This window comes from Hibiscus syriacus, unplaced genomic scaffold (genome assembly GCF_006381635.1).
Source record: "Hibiscus syriacus cultivar Baekdansim isolate YM2019G1 unplaced genomic scaffold, ASM638163v2 tig00110266_pilon, whole genome shotgun sequence".
NCBI classification, from domain to species: Eukaryota; Viridiplantae; Streptophyta; class Magnoliopsida; order Malvales; family Malvaceae; genus Hibiscus; species Hibiscus syriacus.
This window is the reverse complement of record NW_024062654.1, coordinates 515,152-534,563: the sequence shown is the minus strand read 5'-3', so window position 1 is coordinate 534,563 and position 19,412 is coordinate 515,152. Positions and strand designations below refer to the sequence as shown.

The window sequence follows — 19,412 nt, the reverse complement described above, 5'->3', positions numbered from 1 at the left end:
AACTTAAATATAATATATAGTTTTTAAAACATTTTGAAATATATATATAATATATATAGTTTTTGAAAAACATTTTGAAAATATATATTATATAGTTTTTGAAAAACATTTTAAATATATATATTATATAGCTTTTAAAAAATATTTTGAAAATATAATATATAGTTTTTTAAAATTATTTTGAAAATATAATATATAGTTTTTTAAAATTATTTTGAAAATATATAATATATAGTTTTTAAAATATTTTTGAAAATATATATATTGTATAGTTTTTAAAAAACATTTTGGGAAAATATATATTATATAATTTTTGAAAATATTTTTATATTATTATTTTATTCATTTATTATATGTTTTTATTTATTTATTTTCTTTCTTTCTATTATTATTATTAATTTCTTTTTATGTTTTTTCCAAGTCCAATAACAGTCCACATGTCGATCCAAAAGAATGGGCCTGAACTAGCCCGAATGCAGTAGGGTTTTAGCATTAGTCCCAACATCCCATAGCCCACGAACATCAGATCAAAATGGGATCAACTACCTGCATTGCAAAGAATCTAGGCTTTGTTTAACCCTCAAAAAATCATCACGCTGCAGCCAGATCTGGATCGTTGGATCTGACCCAATCCAACGGGCGAGATCAAGTCAAGGAAGGTTCTAGAAGATCGAAAGCCATTGGTCGACCAAAGATTTTGGCAAGGTGCAACGCAAAAGTCGGAACTACTTGGACTGAACCATCCGAGATCACCGAGAACAACCTCGGAATATCCGGGATCGACTCCAACCACAATCGAAAATGACCCCCAACTGAAGCCTATAAATATCAATCCACCAACGAGGCATCAACCATCAATACTGCCAACAATACAATAAACCGAGAACCCACACAAGATCAACCAACAAACAATCGAACCAACAGAGAGCAAACATTATCGAGAGCCACAACCAAACACAAATCAACACAGTGAACCAAAATACAAGCCAAACAACACAGCCAACAACAAAGCAACAAAAAAATGTAGCAAGAATATTCGAAACAACAAAGAACAAAACCCAAAAGATTCGATTTTTGGACCATTCGGAAGGGAGCACGGTCGTGGAGCACCAAAGGTTGTCGAAAATCGCAAGGGTTAATCGGAAAAAAGGTAAAACCCGAAAGGTTTTTTTTAGATCTACTTCGATAGGGGTATTTTTAGGACAATCGGGTCTAGGATTCGGGTTCCCGAGGTTTAGGAGAGTTTGTGGGTTGAGTTTGGTGTTTCCGGTCGCCGCTTGGTCGACTGGGCAGCCGGTTTCCCTCCGGTGAGAGAGAGTGGAAATAGAGCAAATGAGGCATTTTGGCCTCTAAAGCATATATATATATATATATATTTATCAAAACTACTTCATTTTGATAGGGGGCTTCTGCACATTTTTGCGCATGGGGAAATATCAACTTCAGTACTCTTCACTTTGTACCTTGCTATTTTAACCACTAATGCAACTTATTTTTATTTTTACTTTTATCTTTGGTTTCGTATAAACTTTAATTTGGTCATTGTTCATATTGGAATGCTTTTATGATTTATTTAAAGCCTAGGTCATTATGCTTTAGTCTATTTATATTTCAATAGTACATTTTGGGGAATTTCATTTTAGTCCTTATTTGGTCAGTCATTTCACTTTTATTAGTTTTCAAATTTGGTCATAGTATTTATAATTATTTTGTTTTAGTAATTGTTGGGTATCTGGTTAATTATTAGTTGATCCTTTACATTTTTTTATTATTTATTCACTTTATATATAGTTTTTTCTTTTTAGTTTCTTCTAATTTTTTTATTTTTACATTGTTATATATATATATATATATATATATATATATATATATATATATATTTCTTTTTTTATTTAATTAAACTATATATAATATTTTTATTATTCTTTTCTCATGTTTATTTTCATTTTTATAATCTAACACTTTTGACTTTTTAGGGACACTTTCAATTGATCAAAGGTAATTAATTCGAATTGAATTTTAAATTTTATTTTTAATTTTCGCAATTAAAGACAACCGATAAATTAATTAGTACCGAAAGGGCGGTTCAAGGGTGCTAATCCTTCCTTGACAGTAACCGACTCCCAAACCCAACACATTTATGGTAAAACACAGATCAGGTAAGAGTGTGTTCGATCTACCTAAATGTTTTTTAAAATGATCGGTGGCAACTCTAACCCAATTATTCAAGTCAAAGCCCAATTCTGGGTCCAACCGAAAGACGGTCGCGACAGAGTAAAATACAAAATAGTTTCTTGACTATAGAATACTTTTAGTTGATCATTCAAGTTACCGATAGTTATAAAATAATCATTGATTGCTCGATTTTAGACGTAAAGTTGATGTACTAGTTCATGGGATTAAAGTACATAGGAGGTCAATGCTCAAATAATCCTTCTAGTCATTAAATTTTTAAAAATATAAAATATCATAAAATGTATTCACAAGTACAAAATAATCACTAAATTTATTAAATTTTATAATTATTATTAACATTATAATGATCATATTGTAACTTTTGAAAGTTTAAGGATGAAAGTGATCAATTGAGTATAGTTCAGTAACCATATTGTAATTTTTGAAAGTTGAAGGATGAAAGTAATCAATTGAGTATAGTTCAGTAACCATATTGTAATTTTTGAAAGTTGAAGGATGAAAGTAATCAATTGAGTATAGTTCACGACCATATTGTAACTTTTGAAAGTTGAAGGATGAAAGAGATCAATTGAGTATAGTTCAATGATATTTGATATATTTACCTTATTTCATAATATTATCAAATTAGTCCAATTTCACATTCTAACATCAAATTTAATATTTTAATAATAAATTCCAACATAATAATCATCTATTGAAAAATTGCACATTGTTCCCTTAATTTCTTAATTTATGCTAATAGGTCCCTATTTTTTCACAAATTTCCAAATTGGGCCAAATCACATTCAAAGCATGTAAATCATTCATACATTATTTCTACCCTTGTAAATTTTACCACCAATTTTCCTTATTCCTTTCCCTTTTCCGAATACTTTTAAGTTTCCTAGCTTGGATTACATATTGATTCAAGCATGATTCATCTCCTAACACTTTTCCATGAAATTGTCATAACTTCGTCATACGATAAATATCATAATTATCATGATAAGATAATATAGTTGGCTCATTTCAAACAATTAAGATAGCATATAACATAAAAGTGTCATAAAATGCATACTTTGCCTCAATTTCATATTATGGCAGTTTGCAGCACCTTCAAAGAAATATTTTTATGTATTATATAGACACTTAAAAATTATTCTATTTATACCATTAAAAACTAGACTCGAATAAGAATTCAACCATATAAGGCACTTCTTCTAGTTCAATTTGTACAATTTATGGTAAATTTTTCAATCCATCTTACATAATTTAATGCTCAAATTTATGATTTCATCGGTTAAAAATAATATCTTTTTGTATACACTTCTAAATTAGTAGCCGTTTATTTTAAATAAAACTATTGATATATGAATAGAATGATATAAAAATAATCTTATAATATTCTTATAGAATTTATGGTGAATTTAAAAACTTACTATTCAGATTACCAATTAGACAGATTTCACTATTTGCATTTATTAGCTTATTCACTAATTTCATTTATCAAAGGAACACATCACATAAGTTTAAGTTCCTATCATCATTTCCATGTCATCTTAATCAATTCTATAAACCCTAACCTTTACCAAATTGATCCTTAAACATTTTCATTGATTTTAATCATTATTTAAGCTTAGAATAAACTCTATAATATCAATAACACAACAATATGTCCTTAAATCATTAAAATTCAACTTATTCATCCACTATAACAACATCAACTCATGATTCAAGCATGTAAATAATGAAATATTATCACCAAATGATAGAGAATTTAATATGGATCATTTTTCTATTTCATAACATAATCCAAAAATCAAAGGAAAAAGGTCTAAAAAAATAAAAAAGAAAACATACCTTGCTTACTCTTGTATTAATGGTGCATAAAATTATAGAGGAAAGGAGGAGTTTTCTTGATTTTTCTACAAAAAAATCTATGTATACTTGTTAAAATATTAATTAAATGAATATAAATTCATTAATACATAATATATTCCATTTTAATTAAAACCAAAGATGAATAAATATAATTCACTTTCCATCTTTCCCCTTTGTAATTTTCAAAAATTATAATTTAGTGGCTAAAATTTACAATTGAACTTATCAAGGAAAACCCGTCTAAATTGCAAGGATCTATGTCAAATTTCACCATTCTAAAATATAGAAATAATATTTCTAATCATTTTCTATCATCCTTCAAATTTTTGTAAACTTTCGATTCGATTATCCGAATATTTTACCGTAATTTATTGTTTCATAACTTTTCATACAAATTTCGGATCAAAATATAAATTTCATAAAGAATCCTTTCGTAAGGATAACTATTTATTTATAGCATAAATTTATTTTGGGAAAATTACTCTTTGGTCCTTGAACTTTTTCCAAATTTCTACTTTGGTCATCAAACTTTTAAAAAATACATTTGAGTCACTAGTCAACTTTTTGTGTATTACAATAATCATTGTAATTTTGTTATGTAATGGGAGCATAAGAATCTATTCTTCTTCTCTAATCAATAAATAGGTCATCACTATGTTTTAATGATTTAATCTTCTACAGCCATCTCACGTAAAAAAAATCATATTGTCTGATTCTATCAACAAATATTCTATTCTTATTTTTAATTTTTTCATCAATTCCAGTCATGGTATTTGAGAAAAGGAAGGGAGATCAAAATTTAAATGAACATGTTTCTCAAATGATGATGGAAAAGAAAAGAACAACAAGCATGAACATAAGTTTCATCCTATATCTACTCCAAAATCAAAGCAAGGGAAGCAAGGTATTCGATCTTTGCTTGATGAGATAATGAGAAGTTGTTGATCTGAAGATAATGAGACTTCTTTGTGCATTGCTTTTAATTGTCTCAAAAGGCCTCAGTGGCATGGAATGGTTCACGCAATTAACCAAGCATTTAAAGTTCACAAATTACCTTCATTTTAGAAGGGATGAATGTTACAGGAGCGTTGAAAAGAGTTGACTCCAGTGAAAGATACTTGGCATATTAATGGTTTATCCGTTGTCTCAGATGGTTGGTCTAATTGCAAATAATATCAACTTATCAATGTCATTGCAACAAATAGTCGAGAAGCCATATTCATGTATTATGGTGTTTTCAGTGGAGTAGAGAAAATAAGACAAATGATGGGTGAATTTTTATTAGAAACAATTGAAAAAATTGCCCCCTCAAATGTCTTCAAGTTGTCACAAACAATGTCAAGAATTGCATAGTTGCTGGAAAACAAGTTAAAAAGATACATAAATACATTTTTTGATCTACTTGTATTTGTCACACTTTGAACTTGATTTTTACAACTTGGTGATGCTTTCCAATGGATGAAAAACATGTATAAATACGAAAGAAAGATTGTTCTCTAATCGAAAATACTTGTTAGCATTATTTAAAGCTAATTCAACTAGAATTTTGTTGAAGGTAGCTAAGACAAGATTTGACTCGCATTATATAATGTTGAAGAGGCTATTTCAATGCAGAGAGACCCTTGAGACCACTATTATTTTAAGGTCATGAAAAGATTGGATTAACAAACATAATGCAGCAACCAAGACAATTGATTCTTTGATAGTTTTAAACATTCACGATGATAATTTTTGGGACGAGATTAAAGAGATAGTAAGAATTACAAAGTCGATTTATATGTTGTTTAAATTTGTGATGGGAGGGTCCTACGATTGGAGAAATTTACGAGAGGATGGACAATATGTTAGAAAAAATCAAAGATATCATGACTACTAGTAAATACATGCATAAGTTTCTTAATATGGAACAAATTTTGGTGGCGAGATGGGATAAGATGACGATACCTATACATTGTTTAGGTTTTTCTCTTACACCACGTTTTTATTATATTTATTTAGATACTCTGGTTTCTGGTGGGTTTACTCGTACGGCTTCTAATCTTGATAAGGAGGTGGTGTGGGTTGCATGGAGACTTTTTGACAAAATAACTGAAAATGCTTATGAAGAAAAACAACCACGAGAGTAATTTGTTGAATTCCAATTGAAGAAGGGAATATAGTCTATGCCACAAGCTCAAATAGATGTTGTCACCATGGATGTCATTGATTGGTAATCCATTTATGGATGTCAAATGATAAAATTAACGATTTTGATCTCGTATTTGTACCCGTTCTACGAACTAAAGCGAACTACAAATTAAGTAACAGTGGTCAATGTCAAGCTTGGGATAGTGGTGCTCGGTAGGTGATCCTCGAGCTGGATAATTTGGCTTGGTGAAGCCACTGCACTTCTATATTTAAAAATTACAGAGTGCCCAGCCATTGTTCCATATAAAACCCGAACCAATGCCAAGCTTTGTTCGGTAAATACTATTATGATGGATTGTAGTCCGATTAAAGGTGTAGAAGCGCGAGAGTTCTTACTAGCCTTTGTATATTAGCTTATTTATATATCAGCTATAGTATGGATTTAAACAGCAGCTATATAACGTACATTGGTTCTAAATTTTATCAGAATTCATGTACAATCAAGTATTTTAAATTTGTATCGAGGGTTTAATTGCATTTGGAGTTTTTGATGGTAAATTTGACTCCTCGCCCATAATTAAAGCAGTGTATCAATGAAACACGATACACGACGTACATCTTTGAAGCGAAAGACTAGGTTAATTGATAAAGAAGACCTTATTTACTCTCCATTCTGAGGATTCTCAAATATGGAGAGAATCCAAGAAGCACATTTCACCTTAACCGGTCCATTAGGGAAGCCATCGATGACGATTTCATCGACGGACATCTCTCGATGATGCTCGTTCTCTGCAAACACTGTTCCGATCTCTCCAAATTCACTTCCGACTTGGAACTCGGCTTCATACTTTATGTCCTCAGCCTTGTGACACACTCTGTGTGCAAATGCTTTTATCGTCTAATTTTTCAAACTTGTCATTAGGATTGTAAATGAGACGATACAGATTGTGAGCTACTCGATCAAGGCTCGATAAATACTCGGATCGAATGGACTCGACTCAAGTTCTTAGCGTGCCGAAACGAACTACTCGATATTCGACTCGAAAAGCTCGTGAGCAGCTCGAATACAACTAACTTCAAATTTTAATTTTTTTAAATATATTAAAAATACATTATTAATAATTATAAAAGTTTAAAATTATATTAAAAATTCTATAATATAACTAACCTCAAATTTTAATTTTTTTAATTAACCAGCCCAAGTCCAATTGTTACATTGTATATTATTAAAAGAAAAATAAAAGCTCATTTAATTAAGCACATGTTAGATTACACGTGTTTGGTTGATTTTTTTTTCTTTCTTTTTTTAACTTTTTACTGCACAAGTACTTGATAACGTAGAAAAATAAAATAAAAAAATAAGAAAAAACAGCCAAACAATAGAAAAATTGAAAATGGTTAAAAATTATTTTTGAATAAATATTCTTATATTTATTTTAAATTAATAAAAAAAATTATTTATCGAATGGCAAATATTTAATATATTTCTAATGATAATATTTTTAATAATTAATTTTTTAAATTGTTGTTATATTTTGAGGTTTCAGGTTCAAATATCATAAATATCAAGGGTTTGAGCATTTAATATCAATATACTATATTGTACTTATCTCATAAATCGGTATCAAGTCGATTAATTAATGTATTTATAATGAATCCTAAAACCTAAAACATAAATCATAAATCCTAAAGTATAAACCCTAAACCTTAAATCCTAAACTATAAACATTAAACATTAAACCCTAAACCCTAAATCCGATTATGTGATAGGGATTAAGTTATGCACATGAAGGTAACATGCAAATTATGCAAAATGATGTTATGTGACTCCTAAATAAATCATTTGCATACTTATACATAAACATATCAACATGTAAAATAAATATACACAAGTTGTTGATTGAGACATAATTTTTTCATATCTTAATGATGACTATCGACACTGTCATTGTTTTCAAGTACTGACTCGATGACATAATGTAAACGGAGATTTGATGTACAAATATAACTAAAACGATGGGATCATATTTTATCATACCCTAGTTAATAGGTTAACATCAATATCATACAATCACCAATTTTTTAATGAAAAATGACGAGTTTGAATCATATGAATAATCGAAATAAATACATAATAGGATTATGATATATATAATTATAAACAATTAAAGCGTATTAGAATGGAAGTAAAATTTGGTGGAATAAACCCAAAAGGAAAACGAAAATGGAGAAGGGTGGAGATGCGTTATAAGGAAATGAGGCATCATCAGACGGGTGACAGAATCCATAGGATGACTTTCCAGTTTCCAAAGCCTTTTTATTTGGTTTGGCTTTGGTGTAGGCTGGAAAAAAGGGTAGTCCCCACAACTGTCTGTCCCCTGTGCTGGACAAAACTGCCACCGCCAATAATGCTCGGGACCTCGCGAACCAGACAATCCCTCCGCTCTGCTAAGTCTCACCAACTCTGCCACTCCCTAATACATCACTCTATATCTCTCTCTCTCTCACTCTTACTCTTACTCTCACTTGTGTATTTTTTTCACCTCAATCTGCTCCTTGTTTCAACGCCATTTTCAGGCTCAACTTCACCACCTTCGAGTTGCATTCCCAGTCAGTCACTTCAAAGCATTTAATGTCAGTCCATTTCTGTGTGTATTGCCAACACCACTAAGCTAACGGGAAACTCAATCGTATCTTCGACTTCTTGGGGGTGGTTTGCATTTATGGAGAGTCTCCAAGAACCAATTAGTTATTGTGTATGTCTTACTTTGCTTTCTTTAGTACTGCATTTACTCCTTTGAAAATTGCTTGCATTCAATGCAGTGCTGCCTGTTTTATTACTAACATTCTATTCTCATTCCCTATTATAGCTGCTGACACCTTTCTTTTTATTCTTTATTGCAGTTCATGGGAGATCAATTGGAAGTGGAATGTTTAGAACCAGGATTTATTAACCCAGAGCTGTTGAGTTTTGGGAGAGAAGAGGAGGAAGAAGAAGATGCACAGTATACGATATTTAGCGTTGAAAGATAAAAGGGTATGGGTTTCAGCAAATGAAAATAAAACCCGTCGAGCTTGAATCGAGCTTAAAATCAAGCTTCAATCGAGCTCTTGAAATTTTTTTGAGTTTGAACCTTTTTAAGTTCGAGTCGAGTTTTAATAATATATTTCAAGTTCGAGCTGAGGTTGATAATTTTTAATTTGCAAGTTTTGAGTCGAGTCAAGCTTACTCTTACCGTTTTTGAGTCGAATCAAGCTTACTCTTACAGTTTTCTAACTCGAGTTGAGCTCAACAATACTCAAACTTGACTCGGATCGTTTACACCCTACTTGTCATCGCATGCAATGATCAAAGTCTGATTAATCTCCTACAGACATTATAGAAATTTACTAGGATCCAGCTCCGGGCTAACAAGCTCCAATGGAATAGATTTACCGAGCAAATATTGTATACCATCGAGCCGTTTATCGGGATCGATATGAATGAACAAATTACCCACCTCGAAGATCACCTGTCGAGTACCATTGTCATAAGCTTGACAAAAACCATCAAATGCCCCCCAAGCTTCTGTCTCAAAAACTGTGCAGCAACAGGCAACCTTTCGAACATTAAGAGCAGAAAAAAAAGGAGCTGTAAAACGTTGAGAGAAGATTGAATGGAGATGCGAGGTATCAAACCCCGTACCACTCGCATACTAAGCAAGAGCTCTACCATATGAGCTGCATCCCTTTTGTTCTTTTTTACAAGACGTTTACTATATAATCAAGCGATGATAAAAATATCAAGATAAAAGTCGGCTAAAAAAAAGTCGAAACACAACAAAATATTATACCTGAACTTTTGCCACGATAATTAAATTTTGAATTTGTAATTATTTTTTTGTCATTTGACACATAATATATTTTTATTTATCCATATTTGCCGTTCAAAGCCAAAATATATAATAAAATCATTACGTAAATCACCTGTAAAAGAGTAAATACTATTTTAATATTTAACTAGTAAAACAGATAAACTTGGAAAGATTTGACAAGTCTTTATGCATATGTAATTAAGAGTGGGTCCAAATGTATTATATAATTTATTTCCGCGGGACAATTGAGAAAAAAATAAAACTTAGACCTTATATTTATTTTGAAAAATCAATTTGACATATAAAGATTACAAGTATTCATCGTGAAAGTAATATGGTAGTTGATGGTGTGACTATACCAAGGGCTCCAAAGTTTCCATCTTTTGTGATATTGCTTCCAACTCGATCCATATTATTGTTGATAGAGACATAATAGACCCTGTATACAGAGTAATTGTTGTAACAACATAAATTTTGACAAATTCGAATGGATGAAAGATGTTTAAGGATATCGGTTGTCTATAGTCAAAGTTGTAATATGATCTCACAGTTAGATTAGAAATTAAAATGTGATTTTTTAATTTATTTTTTTATGATTTTTTACTTTTTTATAATATAATAATAAATTTTAGTTGAGAAAGTACTAACAGAAATATCGAGATAAAAATTGGATTATAAAGAGATCGATACATGATACAATATAACATTGTTTTTAAAGTTTCTTACCGCAATCAAAATATACATTGCATATTTATTTTATTATATGTCACATGTCATATGATATGTTTTCATTAGTCCAATTTATTTAACACTTAGAGCTAAAATATGTAAAACCCTCTAAAATATTAAGCCCTATTTGAATAATTAGTCAATTGAAAAGTACAAACTTGGAAAGGAAGTCTTTATGCAGATGCCGGTTAATTTGGGACTATTTCCAATAATAATTGCATATGTTATTGAGAGTGGGTCCAAATGTACTATATAATTTATTTCCATGGCAATTGAAAAGGAAAACTTGCACCCTATTTTCAAACTCCTTGAAAATCTATAGTCAATGTCAGTTGCCAAGTTGCAGTAAACTTTTTCTATAATAACCCCAAACTTCTTGCTTTTACACAAATGCCCATAAATTTTAAAAAATTACAAAGAGATCCTATTTGTATCAAATATTCAATGACATAGTCTCCCATATTTGTGTAATTTACCTATATCTTATATCCCACTTGTTAGGAATTTTACAATAGTGAAACAAACCCTACCCTGTCTTGGCCCCTGGTTGGTTGACGTCGTTACCGGAAGATTTTGCCTCTGGCAGTCCGGTCGCCACCATCTCCTTCTCCGCTGCTTTCACGTCCTCCCGGAATTTCTTGTAAATGTCACTCTTATAAAATTTCCTAGTCCTAATTGCCAAAATAAGTGACACAACCGTGCCGAACAAGGTAGCAGCTGTAATTATAATGAAAGACGGTTTAAAACACTCAACCCCTTTGCAATCCAGATCCTGACCGGCTCTCCTCACTAGACCTAAAGCCGACATTTGCTTCTTCGCCTCTCGGTCGTACAAATTTCCGGCCACTTTCACGTTGAGTATGTAGGAGCCGATGGGGCTTGCAACGGACCCGAAATTGTACAAAGTCGAATAGTATTTGAGTCCAAATATTTCAAAACCTGATGTAACTCTGCCTAGGTAATTCCATATGCTCACTAGTGAAACGAATGTGCTTATCTTCTTTTTAGGGTACCCCAACGAGCCTCCGATCTATCCGAGGTTGTCGATCGCCGTTAATGTGCCACCAATGCCACAAATGGTGGCCAAGAAAAAGATCAACTAGGGGCAGATCTAGAAATTTAAGAATGGGTCCAAAATTTTAATTTTTTTTTCTTAAAAGTATTGAGTATGCAAAAATTATAAATTTTTTTCTTTTTTTTAATATATTAAACCAAATTAACTACTTTTCCAAAAATGGGAGCACTTACCCTATGAGGACTTAGTGCATCCGCCGCTGGGATCAACATGTCAAGGCTGAAAAGTGCCTGCAGGATTGTGTAGTCTTCCCCTCTGTTTGGTGCCTGGAACGCCGTTTTCCAGCACGAAACATCATCGGTTCGAGCATTGTTGCTCGATCCATTTGCGGCCAACGTTGTCTCGGTGATGTTGTCGTCCTTGGAAACCTCCGGACCGGCTTCTCGGTGATAATTTTCAATGGAGAATCATTCAAGGCCTTAATTCTAGCCTCCCAAAGCTTGTACTCTTCCATAATCACAACACCAAGAGGTAAAAAAACAGCAAGAAAAGAACCATGGCAGCACTGCACCATATTCAGGTTGAGTGAAAACAAATTTCTTCTCCACAATAATATAACCAACAAAAACGAAGCAAGTCCAAGAGAGATATAAAGAAACTTATAGAAAACTTAAGCTCATTAGCCTGGTGAGCCACCTTCATGATCCGAATCGTTCGCACGAAAAAAAGCGATATCGCCGCCGGAAGCCAACCGATGAACAAGATCAACACCTTCGTATCATCGCCGTAAAAAGCATGGTACAATTGAGTTATGATCGCGCCACTCAGGCCGACATAACCCTTTAGAATCCCGAGCACGACGCCTCGGCTCTCCGGGAAATTCTTAACGCACACGACGAGAGAGCCGGTGTTGGCGAACGACTGCGAGTTGGCGCCGATACATATGTACAGACACATGTGCCACACTTGTGGAGTGGCGATTTTTTTGGTCACGGAGAAGTTCAGGACTGCACCGACGGATAGCACGAACCAAGGCGGCGTGACCTCTGCTATTAGCCCCGAAATACACCGACATTTGTGCCTATGTCCTTGGAGAAACTGAGCAAATGAGGGTTGTTTGATCGTAGCCTAGTGACTTTTTAATGTCGCCGGAGTATAGGCTGACATGTAGGTTGCTCCGGCGGCTGACATGATCAATAGTGAGCCGAAAACCATGAGCCATGGCCCTGTTAGGATCTGACGAGCAAAGCTCTTTGGGTTTGGCATGGTGGCACCACCGTAACCTGGCGTCGCAACCACCATTTTTGGAGTTCAAAATGGTATTGTTTCAATGAAGATTGGTTGTGTAAGAGGTTGTGTTTTGAACTTAGTGCCTAATAAGTTAATATATAGGGAAACCCAAGGAAAATAGCAAGTGCATGGAAACAAAGGATGGAGGATAAAATAGTCAATGGAGTTTGGATAGACTTAATAGTGTTATTTTTTGTTTCTTTCAGAATAGATCGAGGAGTTGGCTTGGAGAGTCTAGGAAGATACTTCGACGGTGAATTTTTTAAATTTTAAATAAATCGTTAAGAATTAATATTTCATATACTAAATATAAACTTATATAATGTTAATAGAATTTATTTAATATTTGATATACTAAGTATAAACTTATATAATGTTAATAGAATTTATTGAATGACATTAGTAAAAATATTATCTCCTAGAAATTTAAATTTAAATAATTATACAATATGTATATATTATTAATAGATTTAAAAAAATATAAACATACATAAACTATTCAATATATATACATTAATAAATCATATGGTTATGCATTATTATGAATTCAAAAGAAATAAATATTGAATATACGTATCACTATATTCTTTAATATTTATAAATATTATTTTTATTTTAATCATTAATATTTAATATATCGACTAATTAATTCAGATAAGATATTATAAACGCAAAATTAACCTGCTAATTTAATTTATTTTCTTTACAAACTTCAAAATTTAAATCATCTTGTTGGTTATAAATATTACTTTAACTGCTTAATATGTGAACTAAAAGACAATTTAGAAGCGGCCAATTTGGATTTTGGAGACCATACTTTAAGGGTTTTTATTTTTTTTCCATTTTGAGGACATAATAGGGATGGAAATTGTCATAGAAGTCAGTGTCACCACAATTCGACTTTCCTTTTGCAGTGATAAATCATATTGAATTTTGTACTAAAGAGAAATCATTATTGAATTTTTTTATTTTTTATTACTGAAATTTTATTATTTAAGAAAAATAAAAGGCTTTTTTACTTTTAAAGTGTGATTCAAGACAAATTTTAATTGGGTAAATTATATCTCAGATTAACAAATTATAAATGAGTTACTTTTTTTCTTTATAAAAATTATAATTTAATTATTGAATTAAAATATTGTTATAAACATATAACTTCATTGTTAAAATAGAAACGTGAGCCTAACGTTGGCTTATATTAAAATAGTATTGAACAAGTTATTAGTAAAAGTTTTTCATCAATAAATTTTGCACTTGTAACCTTACAAATTACTTATGTAATAAAACTTATGACCCAAATATGAGATTCATCGACATCCGATACAACCTACATTTGAAGTTTAAAAGCAACAACTAAACATGAATGAATATATCGCTTAAATGTATATAGGGATGGGCACGGGTGAGACGGGATGGTTTTCTTTTGTTGTCCGACTTGATCCGAATATATAAATCTTATATTCGATCCCATTCCGATCAATTATAGGTTTGTTATCATTCCGATTTTATATTAAAATCCCAACCTAGCCCGATCAAAATATATTAATATTTTAAAATAATTAAAATAATATATTTATAATTATTTATTATATTTCAAGTTGTTAAAATAATATATTTATAATAATTTTTTATTTTTAATAATTAAATAATATATTTCAACAATATAAAATAAAAAATCTCAAAATATTAAATATAATATATATAACCGCCCCTCCCAGAGTCTCAAAATTTCAAAAAAAAAAATCACTTGTATATGATCGGGTCAAAATCATTGGGTTCAAGTATTTTTTTTATCATCCCTAATTAATGTACAACAAAAAAACCATGTTTCATAGGAAAGATTTTATCAAAACTCTTATAGTGTCACACAACAATAAACATAATATCTTCATCGATAAAATTCAACATAACAATTTCAAGTAACATAAAATTAAATAATATTTATGAGAGAAAAATAATTTGGGTCAATTTTATTAAATCATTTTGAATTAAGATCGAATAAAATTTAACTTTAAAACTAAATGTGTTATTATACTAGGTATGGTTAAATTTTATTTTTTTTTAACGTTAAAATGATTTATTTGTAATATCTTTTGAAATTTGTTTGTACCAACATTTATATTCTATCTAGTGGTCCAATAATCATATAATATTTTATTGGCCCTTCAATTTTCTTTTTTTGTTTTACATCCCATATTTGTTTATAAGACTTGAGTGACTTGGGATAAAATTTATCCAATTTACTTAAATTAAGTAGTAAATTTTGGTTTGCCAACATTTATATTATATCTAGTGGTCCAATCATATAATCATATTTTATTTTTCCTTCATTTTTGTTACACCCCAAGTTAAGGCCTAAAATTTTCTTAAAAATATTATTAGGAGTAAATTGAAATTTTAATTAAATTTGAAGACCATAGTGAAATTTTAATTAACTTTAGATCCGAATTAATAAAACTAAAACTGGAGGATCTATAGTGTAATTAGACCATAGTTAAAACACATGGGACCTAAGTGTAAAAACAAGGAAATCCAAAAAGAGGACTAAAATGAGAATAGACCAAAAAAACCTTAGACAAAAAAATGGAACAATATCAGAATCAATGCTTCAAAACTTAAAAGAAAAATATTACACAAAAGTCAGTGATTAATCTGCAAATTGCGCCAAAAGTACGGGATCAAAGTAAATAACCCCTGAAGTTTCAGTATAAATAACCATCTTTATACCTTCCAGGAATAGGCGAAGTGCTAGACCGTCGGCCAAGCATCGCCACCCGCCGACGGCCGTATCCAGAGGCCATTCGACACCAAACTTCATAGGGTTGTCCCCTCAACACTGGGATCTTATATCGGGTCACGGTTTTACGAGATCCAACGTCTAATTCCACGAAAATGGCCGAGAATGTTTCAACTTCTACCTCGCCGATCTACTCCGTCGGCCGTTGGATCGAGTTGATTTTGACATATGTTGGCTTCCTCTTGAATACACTTCTTCTCACCATTCGGATTGACCAACGGAGATCCCGAACTCCGGCGAGTAGGTTTGGCCGAGGTAAATGCCCTTCTTGTTGTATTTTTATTTTTATTTATTTTAGTTTTGAATGGGTTCCTTTGTTTTTCGGAATGAAGATTTTAAAAAAAAAGTTTGATTACTTTTCTAGGTTTGAATATGAAGTATTGATTGTTTTTGCTCTTGAAAAAATGCTTGCCCTTTGTTATTGCTTGCTGAAAAATAGGGAAGTTGCATGAGTGCTCTCTATTCAAAAGAAAGGAAAAATGCGAGCCTCTATTACAATCGTTCTTTGAATCCACCGAGCCCTATCACACTTTTTTCGGTTTTATAATAACCATATTCCATAATAACCCAATCATTAATTTCATTTACTTTCCTGTATGTAGTTGTTGATGGTGCAAATGACTGATTTTGAGAGCGGAGTGGAGATGGCAGGGAAATGATAGTAGGGTAGAGATGGCAGGGAAACGGGCATTCAATGCCACAGATTCCTTGAGATTTGTTGTTTTTTTTTGTATAATAATAATGTAATAAGGGTCAAAAATTAGTGATTATAAATTATAAATTAAACAAAATTAAATTTTATAAATGAGTAATTTAATAAATCTTTGTATTTTGATATTTATGTATAAAGATAAATTATTTATAATACGTTAAGTACGCTATAATGATGTAGATTTTTCTTTATAATACTTTCAGATACATCCTCATAAAATTTTCCATTTTCATTACATCGCATGTTCTTGCATTCATCAATAATAGATAATCATTCAATTTTATCTATTTATCGGAGTTTTAGAAATTTGTCTTCTGAATACAAACCGTCAAATCAACTATAATAAACAGACAAGATTTAGGCTTAGTTTGTTTTTATTGTGCAACCTCTTCAAACTTTTTATGTCTGCACCGCGTAGACCACGCGCAGACATTAGGCTTCGCAGACCGTTTGTTTTTTTAGAAGAAGAAGTCTTCTAACGTCTGCGTGAGCTCTTCTTGGTGCAGACATGGTTTTATGTCTTAAAAGGTCTTCAAACATCTTCAAGAACAATTATAAAATGGTTATTTATTAAAATAATTTTAAATAATTTAATAAGGTATTTATTTTAAAATAATTATTTTAAAAATATGGATTGATTTATTTTAAAATAATTATTTAAATGATTTATTAGTATGGATTGATTTATTTAAAATATGGATTGATTTATTTTAAATAATTTATTAGTGGATTGATTTATTTTAAAATATGGATTGATTATTTTAAATAATTATTAGTATCGATTGATTTATTTTAAAATATAGATTGAATTATTTTAAATAATTTATTAGTATGGATTGATTATTTTAAAACATGGATTGATTTATTATGTAGTTGTATGGATTGATTATTTTTAATAGTTTATTAATATGAATTGATTTATTTTAAATACGATTGATTTATTTTAAATAATTTATTAGATGAATTTTTTTAAATAGATTGATTTATATTGTAGTTGTATGATTTATTTAATAATTTATTAGTATGAATTGATTTATTTTAAAATATGGATTGATTTATTTTAAATAATATTAGTATGTATAATTTATTTTAAATATGGATTGATTTATTTTAAATTTATTAGTATATATTGATTTATTTTAAAATATGAATTAATTTATTATTGTAGTTGTATAGATTGATTTATTTTAAAAATTTATTAGTATGTATTAATTTATTTTAAATATGGATTGATTATTTTAAATAATTATAGTATGGATTGATTTTAAAATAGGATTGATTTATTTTAAATAATTATTAGTATGGATTGATTTATTTTAAAATATGGATTGATTTATTATTGTATTTGTATAGATGATTTATTTTTTAAATAATTTATTAGTATGAATTGATTTATTTTAAATATGGATTGATTTATTATTGTAGTTGTATGGATTGATTTATTTTAATTTATTTGTATAGATGATTTATTTTAAATAATTATTGTAGTTATATGGATTATTTAAATTTCAGTATTGTAAAACTAAAATTATTTAAATTCAGTATTGCAAAACTTTTAAGTTTAAAAATCAGTTAATGTTCAGTCATGCAAACAGTCTTATTTTGCATACTGCAGACTTTTGGTCCATCTACTACTGCAGATACCTGCAGATGTGTCCGCAGACTGCAGACCTTTTACCTCTCCAAAAACAACACCACCTTAGACATGATTCGAAAACTCCATATAACTTATCATATATCTAAAGTTTCATTATCATATCTTCTAACATAAACAACTTATAAATAATCATCATGATCTTACGATTAAAACACTAAATTTACTATAAATATCTTCAATCAAGACTCGAAAGAAGGGAAGGACCAACCAGGACATACCAATACTCTTTCTTCGTCCTTATAACAATTCATTTTTCTCTCCGTTAAATATCGATCTACAGTTGTTCGCTCACCAATCACAACTATTCATCAACTTAGAAGAGGTGAACCGCTATCGTGACTAAACTTATTTCATCAATATATATATATATATATATATATATATATATATATATATATATATATATATTAATGAAGATATTGTAGATCATAATAAATTATTGTTTTAAAAATATATGTGCATAATAAATACAAATAATATTGATAAACTCAAAATTGAATCTTTGTAAAAAAAATTAAATCATTAAAAAATTAATTATATAAAAAATTACTTAATTTTATATAAATGTAAATGATTCTCTTTTAAAAACTAATTAATATTGCTTTGCATATTAATGGTTAGGTCTTAGAAAAAAAATTATTTTGGATTACTGTCAAAATTATTCAAGATTTGAACTAAATAAATCCATTATTCAAACGAACATTATCTTGAAACGAGATAGTTGTTGAATCTACCTTAGAACTAAACAATTATTGATTCTAATCCATGTGCTTTGAAACTGTACCTATTAATATTATTAACAAATTAGATAAAATATTGAATTCGAATCACGTCTAGGTAGAATATTCTTGAGTCGGTTAGTCCAGGGTAGAGGCAGACATAATTTATTTATATAAATTAAAAAATATTTTATATATTAATGATATATTTTTCTTACAAACATGATTTTAATATAATCGTGTGTTTTATTTAAGATTTAAGGTTTTATAATTAAAACTGAAAACTCATTGTCTTTAGTAAAAAGTAGAGATGGAGGATAATTATCCTAATTTAGATATTTTGTTTATATATGAATACATTTCATGCCCTGATAATATAATAATTCTATTTAAGGATGAATGGAGAGAGAAGTGGATGAAGATAGTGGTCCTTTTAAAAAAATTAAATTATATATA

General features: G+C 29.9%; 1 pseudogene; it reads right to left on the bottom strand.

Moving 5' to 3' along the window:
- Positions 1-11,164: 11,164 nt before the first annotated feature.
- LOC120115572 lies at positions 11,165-13,226 on the bottom strand (annotated as a pseudogene).
- Between the last annotated feature and the right edge of the window lie 6,186 nt (positions 13,227-19,412).